We start from the raw sequence: 9595 nt of genomic DNA on the forward strand, positions 1-9595 counted from the left end.
GATACTGGGAGGGTAGAGGGAGAGTGGGTTGGAAAGAGGGAACCAATTACTAGGAACTATATGTGACCTTCTCCTGGGGGAACAGACAACAGAAAAGTGGGTGAAGGGAGACGTCAGACGGGGCAAGATATGACAAAATAATAATTTATAAATTATCAAGGGCTCATGAGAGATGGGAAATCAGGGAGGGAGGGGAAAATGAGGACCTAATGCTAGGGGCTTAATTGGAGAGGAAATGTTTTGAGAATGATGAGGGCAATGAATGTACAAAAGTGCTTTATACAATTGATGTATGTATGTATTGTGATAAGAGTTGTATGAGCCCCTAATAAAATGATTAAAGAAAATCAGTTGCCTGTATGCTGATGTTTTTATTTCTGGATTTTCAGCTCTTTTCCATTTTTCTGAAAATCTGTCATTATACCAGTACCACTCTGTTTTGACTACCGTGGCTATATAATACGTGCTAAAGTCAGGTAGAGCAAGCCCTCACACTTTGTCCTTCTTCTTGGAGAGTTTTCTGCTAATTCTAGGCTTCTTCTTCCTCCATATGAAGTTGGTAGTCAGTTTTTCCAACTCTTTGAAGAAGGTTGGTGGTAACTATATCAGGGTAGCATTTAACTTATATAGTGACTTGGGCAAAACTGACATCTTTACTATATTGAGTCTTCCAATCCATAAGCATGCGATATTTTTCCATTTGTTGAGGTCACTCTTAGTTTCTTATAAGAGTGTTCTGTAATTTTTTTATATAAATCTTTTGATTTTTTTAGTCAGGTAAATTCCTAGATATTTCAATTTGTGCTTATAACGGATATTCTCTTTTTAATCACCACTTTTGTGATCTTGTCTGATGTGTATAACAGACCGATAGATTTCTGTTTGTTGATCTTGTATCCTGCCACTCTGCCATATTCCTCTATTGCTTCCAACACTCCACTTGAGGAGTTTAGGGGATTTTCTATGTATAAAATCATATCGTCTATGAATAATGATAATTTTGCTTCTTCCTTCTCTAGATAAATACTTTAATATCTTCTCTTTGTCTTATGTTGTTAGCTAGGACTTCCCTACTCTCCTTATTTACATCCAACATTTTCCATCAGCAGTAATTATCAATACATCCTGATTATATTGATCATCTGAAGACTAAAAATATTAGTAAAAACATAAATTTCTTCAGTTTTGACATTAATAATTGGTGCATAAATTTGAATAATAGATTAACTGGTCTTCTTTATAGCCCCATCGATATTGCCCTATCAATGACAGTATTGTGCTTCAGAATAGATCCTGAATTATTCTTTTTAAAAATTAATGATGTACCATTTCTCTCCAACTTATCATTCCTAACATAGTGGGTCACATAGTTATATGATTCATAATGGCCAATACCAGTCCATTTCACTATGCCCAGAATATCTTTATGTACTCAAATCACTTTTCATTACTCCCAATTTTCCATGTTTATACTTCACACATTGTATGTTCTGATAGTTAGTGGATGTTTTCAGTTTTTTCTTTTCATTTTGAATGTTGTCCCCTCATCAACTGAAGCCCTCTAAGAATTACTTCATGTATCTAATTAAGGCTAGCTGTACTTTAAGGAGGCAATGCTTCTCCATTTGCATTTTGGGTGTTTTGTGACTTGAAAGGTTCAACTTCTAGCGTCCAGCCCTCCTATTTGTAAGATTTTCATTGGCCGCTGTGTTTTCATAAGTAGATTTCCAGACTGTTTTTCCTAGGCGAGCTTAGTTTAGAATCTCTGCTGAAACCATCTACCCTAGATAACCCTGATGGTATTTGAAATACCAGTGTCATAACTTCCAATATCACAGAAACAACCAAGCCATGACCACATAAGAAACTGACAAAATTTTACCTGTGTTTTATTGTTTAACCAATCATTTGGCTATTTGGATCAGAAAAAATTATAAATAAAAATACAGAAACCAGAAATTCCAGAACACTTAATTGTGTTCAGGCAGAACATATGCAGAGACAAAAAAAAAAAAAAAGAGGCAATTGTTCAAACAGAACAAGGGTATGCTTTGTGGTTTAAAATCAGGAAACATGTGTGTCAAGGTTGTATCCTTCACTGTACTTATTCAACATATTTGTTTATCAAAGGACCTGAGAATTTGAACTAGGTGAAGAAGGTTACGGCATCTGCACTGGATCATTGGATCACGTGGAAGGTCCTGAAGAGGCACCGAGGAGGCAGCACATGGAATGAAGATGAGTCTTGGGCAATGGCAGCACCATCAAGAGGAGATCACGTGAAAGGGCATTCTGAGCTGGGAAAAGGGCTAGGAGAAAAGAGTGCACTGTGTACTGAAAGTGACAGGAAATGATGGTGGGCAATAGCTTGAATATCTGAGGAGGCAAGGAAACAGTTTGTATTATAGAGTTTTAGTTGACAGGTTAAATAATCTAGGCCTAGTCCCCATGTGTTAAACAGAGATTCAGAAAAGTGATTGACCTCCAAGCTTTGGATCATGCTTTTTGCAAACTTAAATTTACTACCAGTTATAGAGATTAAAAAAACAAATAAATAAAAATACCTTCATTAAGAAGAAATGGGCTCTGTGAGGGACATAATGTTTGCAAACAGCTGGATGAGTGGCTGCACTGGAAAGTACCACATATCGTGTGGATTCCTTTCTGTGGCCAAACGTGTGAAGGATGGTAGTTTAATCTCTCTCTTCTCATCGCAGTGCTGTTTGTTATTACTTTCTGATTGTTTTTTTCTTTCTTGACATGCCATGCAAATACTGTAAAGTGACACAAGGAAAAATAAAAGCAAGTTTTTCATAATTGGTCTATAGAAACTGCTGGCCATGTTTGTGAGGCAAAGACAAAATAGAGACGCACAGGAGCAGTGTTTTGCCAGAATCCTCATTCAGTCAGCTCTAGAAAAAGAATAATCTTTTATTGTTTTCTACCCCCCTTTCTTTTTCCCTTCACAACAAAGGGAAGCATGAATATCTCTTTGGGGAGGAGTATTAGAATAGAGAGGTAGTGCGTCTGCTAAGAGAGGTATCCTACTTCCCTTCAGCTATGCATGAAATCTCTCACCAAGTTCTAGCAGGTCGTCCTCCCCCTGGTCAGTCCTTCCCATCTTGCATCAACCTTCATCGGCCTCCACTTTCTTGCATCTACTCTATTTTAATAGCCTCTAAACTATTTCCCATTCCTCCTACAGTTTCCTTCTTCCATTCAGAGTATTACTGTATTACTAGCATAGTCATCTCTATAATATTCACCTCATTGCTGACCACGTTGCTCTCCTATTAAAAATCCAACGGACTCTCTCTGTTGTATTCTATATAATCCATGTCCTTGAGTCTGTCGTAAAATCATCTCCAGGATCCAGCCCCTCACCTCTGCCTGACACCTCTCCATCACAGACATGTGTAAACACTTCTGCTCCAACAACAGATGCTCCATGTCAAGCGCTATGCTTTCCCTTCCTCCCTTGCTCTTACAAGAGTAGCTTTCCCACCTCTTTTCGCCCATCAAGGCTCTATTCAGTATGCCTCTGCTAGATGCTTGCTTTGAACTTGCTTTCAATGAAATTGAAATATTGACTATATCCTTTTCTCTTGTATTTTGCCAGTCTCTGCCATTTCATCAATAATAATTGCAATATGTTGTAATTATTTGCTTAAATGGAAATCTCTCCCATTATTTTGGTGATGAAATAAGGGCTTTTCATTATTCATTGTTTAGCTTCAAAATGTATGACAAACTCTAATAATTGCAAAACAAAACCCTAATATTTAGGGATAATTGCAAGGGGTCAGAAAAACGGTGCTAAACTCACTCTCCTTACCAAGTTTCTCATTAGATAGATGGAATACAATCCATTATTTTTTTAATAAAAGACCTTGCTACATCACAAATATTGGGGACAACTTATGTCCTTAAAGTACAGTCTCAGCTAAGGACTTGAGATGGAAGGAGCAATTAAGAGATGGTTGAAGCAGTTTTCTGTCTGTCAGCTAAGACATGTAGTCTAAATCCAGAAGTACTGATTAAATACCTGCTGTGTACCCAACCTTGTACTAAGCAATTAACCAAGAGTTTGTGTCAATAGAGACTCTCTACCTTGTTTAAGTCAATTTTTCTCATCTGGAAATGACAATTTGGTCGTATTTTGAAATTACACATGTAAGATCATAACAGAGACTAAGGCTATACTGAGATCTGGATTCAATGCAAAGCACACGGTGTTAAAAAAAAAATCTCTGAACTAGGAGTTAACAGGATTAGCTACAATCTCACTTTGTATACTTGGATAAGACTCTTATAGCCCCTCATGGCCCACTTTCCACATCTGGAAATTAAGGAAAGTCATGTGGATGAATTCTCTTCTCTGGTACTTTTGATACAGCTAATATTCTCTTCTCAATTTTCTTAAAAAACAACAAAAACAAAAACCTGTTTTCTTCACCTTGACATGAATCAATTTCTCAATTTCCTCTTCCAGCCTTTTGAGTATAAAAATCAAAATAAACTTCCATTGGTATATTAGGGTTTTTATCCTCAAGCTACTAGTATGGCTTTTGGGGGGTAAAATGCATCTTTAGGTTCAAGAAATAAACCCCAGAACATCCTGTTTGAAGGCCAAGATGCTATTTGTCACTATACTGGAGAAGTTAGAGAGGTAATCCTGAAGTCTAAGGGTCTGAATCATATTATAGGTTGGCCATCTGTATAACCTGATGTGAGAAGCTTAATCTCTCGGCAAGTCATTTTTTTTCAATATCAAAATGGAAGGTCATAAAGTTATCTATGATATAAGTTTAAGAAACTTTGGTGACACAGCTGCTCAAATATTGAACTGCTAGCTGAGAAGTCAGCAGTTCAAACCCACCAATCTCACTGTGGGAAAAAGATGAGGCCGCCTGCTTCGGTAAAGACTTGCATCCTCAAAAACACTATCTTTATAAGTTTTCTATGAACCCAACTTGACTTGATAGCAATGAGCATTTTTGGAGAACAGACCGACACAGTGTATAGAACAGAGCTTGTAATGTAAGACCTCTTGGGAATTATGGGGATGACAATGACAAATACATATGACTCATCAAAGTGCAACTTCTACCAGCACATAGTAAAATTAAGACCCAGAGAGGTCATAGGATTTCCCCATGTTCACAAAGCCATCCCTTCACTAAAAATATAAAGTCAAAAGTAAAAGTAAAGTAACTGTAATTCTGGAGTCTCTGGGCAGTGCCAAGGGTTTGTCAGCTTGCCTGATAAATGACAGGTTGGAGCATCATGTGTAGCCATATGTACCTCACAAAGAACACCTGGTCATCTACTTCTGAAAGATTAGCCACTGAAAACTGGATGGAGCACAGTTCCAGTCCACCACACAGTGGATCTCTATGACTAAAAGTCAACTTGAGGGGCACTCGCGTTTCATTTGTCTGTGTGCTTGAACATAATAATAACTAATCGTTTTATGCTGCTGTTGGTAGGCACTGTCTAGTGGAATTTTGACTCCTGGTGAACTCATTTTGCTGCACATGACTTCTGTAAAATGCTAAACAGGAAAGATGTCATGTTGAGGACTTAGATGTGCTTGACCCAAGCTACAGTATTTTGAATCACCTACTATGTGCATGAAAGCTGGAAAATGGATAAGGAAAACTTTGATGCGTTTCAAGTGTGATGTTGGTGAAAAACTTCCAGAAGAACAAACAAACTGGAAGAAGGGCAAACAGAATACTCCTTAAAAATAGCCTTAGAAGTGAAGTTGGGGAGACTGGGTCACACGTACTTTGGACATATCAGGAGAGACCGACCCTGGAAAAGAACATCGCGTTTAGTGAAGCAGACGGTCGTGAGAAAGAAGAAGGCCCTCATCAAAGGATGGACACGGTGCTTGTAACACTGAGCTCAAGCATAATAACAACCGTGAAGATGGCACAGGACCAGGCAGGGAGGGCTTGTGTTATACATCGGGTCTCTATGAGTCGGAACTCACTTCATGGCCCCTAACAACAGCAACAACAGCAACAACAACAGCAACGATGACCCTGTGTGACATAATAGAAATGTCCCACTGGGGTTTTCTAGGCTATAATCTTCCTGGGAACACATCTCTAGGTCTTTCTCCCACAAAAATGCTGGATGAATTAGAATGTTTTTAATTGGCAGCCCAGCGTTTAAATGTTGTGCCAACACATTAGATCTGCAAGTGACTTCAGCTAGAGACATTATTCCCAATTTACAAGTGAAGCATCAGACTTAGAGATATTTGGAGTCTTTCCTGGGGTTGCCCAAATAATTCACAGATGTGTTATGCAAGGAACCTGAATAATTCAAAGCCAAAGTCACTTCTTGTTCTATTAAAACCATATCTTTAACTATATGGTCGCCGGATAAGAGCTTCCTACCCTTGTGATGTCTCCCAAAATTTGTATCATCTTATTCCCATAGAAAATGCTTGAAAGGATTGGAGATGGGAGGATATCAAAGTCAATGTATCTATTAAGATGTCAATTCCTCTGCTTGTCAATCATTCATCTTCTAATTGCTCTCTGTGGGTCTGGGGGATGTTAAGCCTTGGGTGGGATTTAGCAGACGGCAATTCTTCTCTCTTCAGAGTCCTGTAGCGTCTGGCTTCTTCCCCAAATGCTCCTCTGAGCCCACTGGGAAACTTGGAAACTCTGAGCCTCATACCCCAAAGCATATGCCCAAGGACATTTTGCTTGCTTAATGGCATGCTCCACACGTTGAAGAATTCGCACTATCTCCCCATCAGCCTTTCTGCAGCATGCATTATCCCTCCATCCTTGAAGCGGGTCCCCTGGTACAGTGATTAAAACAGGTTCGTGTTGGATAAACGCGATGCAATTTTCTACAAGTCATCATCTCGGCACTTCCGCTGTCGCAGCAGAGACCCTCGCCTTCAATTACCAGGATTGCTCATTTGTTTTCTTCCAGACGGGCTTTGAGACCCTCTTTGCAGTGACCTCTGCTGAGGAAAGGGAACAGTACACTCTTATCCTGGCATTATGCAGACAGGGTGACAAATTGGTCTATTTTTTATGCTTGACAGAAATGGTAGGGGCGGCAAACTGGAGAGACATATTAACTCACAAAATCTCTGACCACTAGTCGATCAACTTAGGGGAATCTTGTTTGTTTTTCCCCAAATGTCCCTTCTTGCCTCCCTATGTCAATTCCCATGTGTGTTTTCCTTCAATTAGCCCCTGAAGGTGACAACCCCTCCAACATCGACTCCAATTCCAGCAGCTATTGGAAAGCAGTATGATCATGAACAATTTGCCATTGTTCCCTCACACAGGCTCCTCCTCCTGACCTCTGTCCTCAGCCTATCCTTCTGGGGGATGTCATCATGCTCCGAGTTATCTGTTATTCGAATACTATATTCAGTTTTACTCCCCCTCTTTTTTTATTCCTCATGCCATTAAATCCTATTGATTCTTCCTGGGAGATCTAGCTTGTTCTCACCTCTTTGTATTTCTACACTCTTTCCCTAGTACAGGTCTGCTACGGGCGCCATCTTCTGCAACTGTATCTGTGTAACTTTTATTCTGTCAGCCACATTTTTTTTCATATGTCAAAAGTGTCTAGTGTTCTGCACTGTACGGCAATGAATGAAAATCATGTTGGATTAATTGTACTTCCTCTCTGGAGTAGGAGTTGTATTAACATGCTTGCCTGTTAGAACGCATTGAAGATGGTAACTACTACTATGTCTCTCAGACCAGAAAAGGGTGAACTGTAGATAGGTGACATGATGAGAATTTACTTTTTGTGCTCATGACCTTGGAGGGGTTAAGGTATCTGGGGGATTTGTTCGTAGTTCTGCACTTCAAAATAGATCAGGAACTACGGAAGGAGCCACCAGAAAAGCTCCCTGCTAAACCGCTCTTTACTCTGAACCACCTATCTCCCTTATCACTGAACTGTTACTGGGCCATTCTCACGGTCTTCTCATTAACTCCGTTCTCATTTGTCCCCATATACAAGACTGTAGGCTTTTTGTTGGGGGGCGGGGTATATCTCCTTTTTCTCATCAATGGGCCCTTAGCCCCTAGCAGAGTTTCTCACTATCTCCTAATAGATGATTAATCATTTCTAATGGAGTCAGACTTAGACAGCCTTTTCAGGCTAGGAGCTTCATAATGTAATGTTCACTTTTAAATATCACTTTTCTCTCTTTCGTTGATTTTCCTTTGTTGTTGCTTGGCAGTTTGAACTGTTTTATTTATCTATTTGTTTACTTACGGATTTAAAGTCTTAGTCAGTCTCAGCACTCCAAAACAGAAAAGGGAAGGTAACTCACCAGTCAATGGTCATCAGGGGATTACATTGGAGGAGTGCACTAGTAGGAAGCATTGCCTTTCGGAAAAGGGAATTTTTAAAGGAAGGAAAATCTGGAAAAGTGTGAGATCACCTGCTTAGGGTATTAAACAAGCTTAAACTCACTGCCATCGAGTCAATGCCGACTCATAGTGATTCTGTGTAAGACAGGGTAGAGCGGCCCTTGTGGGTTTCGGACACGAACTCTGTACTGGAGTGGAGAGCCCTGTCTTTCTCCCTCGGCGCAGCTAGTGGTTTCCAACTGCTGACCTTGCAATTAGCAGCCTGACACATTTATGGTATTAATTGGTGTAATTTTGGTTTTTAAGTTTAAAAAAGTAAAAAAAAAAAAAACCAGTAGCTCTTAACATGTATAGTGTGTATTGTTGATTTGTTGCTAGCTTCCCTCAAGTAGGCCCCCAAGTGGGGTCTAAACTGGGACCAGACCACAAAGCGAGAGGCATGGTATGGGGGCAATGTGCAGTAATGAGCCAAGAAGCCATGGATTCATTGATCTCTATTATAGTTCTTCACTTTATTGTTGTTCATTTGGGCTAGCAGAGACCTGAAATTCTAAATGTTTCAGAAAATAGTCCAAGTAAAATGGGATAAAGGGGGGGGGGGAGGAAATGTGGGAGGGGGAAGCCTTCAAAAGACATGATTCAAACCAGTGTATTTACAAAAGGACTGGAAGTTAGTATCGAGCTATGGGATGGAGTTAGGATTCTGCATGCGGCCCTTGTCTGTGAGTTATCTGTTATCATTTCCTCTGCTGGGCTGTCCTTTGCAATTTGGAGATGACCCCCACTGATGTTGATTACTATGTTGTGTGCAGCTGTGGCTAAAGAAAGTGACTGGAGGGAGCAGGATTTATCACATGAGTCAGAAGGTAGCCTTTGGAGACAGAGTCTGTAAGGCAGATTCAGGCTTCTGTTCAATAGTCTCCCTTTCTTCCAACTCCCCCTTCTTTCTAATCCTCGGTGCCCGATCTCCCTTCCTTAAGGTGTGATATCATACTAGAAGGGATGCCTCCAGACATGGAGAGTAACATTGATATTGGCCAACAGTACAATCGAAAATGGTGAGGTTTGCGTGACATGGTGCTGTGTTCAAATTGTGATTCAATCACATGCCTCCTGCGTAACACTAAACCAGCTGTCATCCAGTTGAGAGCCCGAAGGTGTGAGAGGGGTGCTCTACTCCACAGGTGGCAGGTGTTTTGAAAATGTATCACCAGGCCTTTCTTCCA

Source organism: Echinops telfairi, unplaced genomic scaffold (genome assembly GCF_000313985.2).
Source record: "Echinops telfairi isolate 266 unplaced genomic scaffold, ASM31398v2 ScPeMD7_7410;HRSCAF=8448, whole genome shotgun sequence".
Taxonomy (NCBI): domain Eukaryota; kingdom Metazoa; phylum Chordata; class Mammalia; order Afrosoricida; family Tenrecidae; genus Echinops; species Echinops telfairi.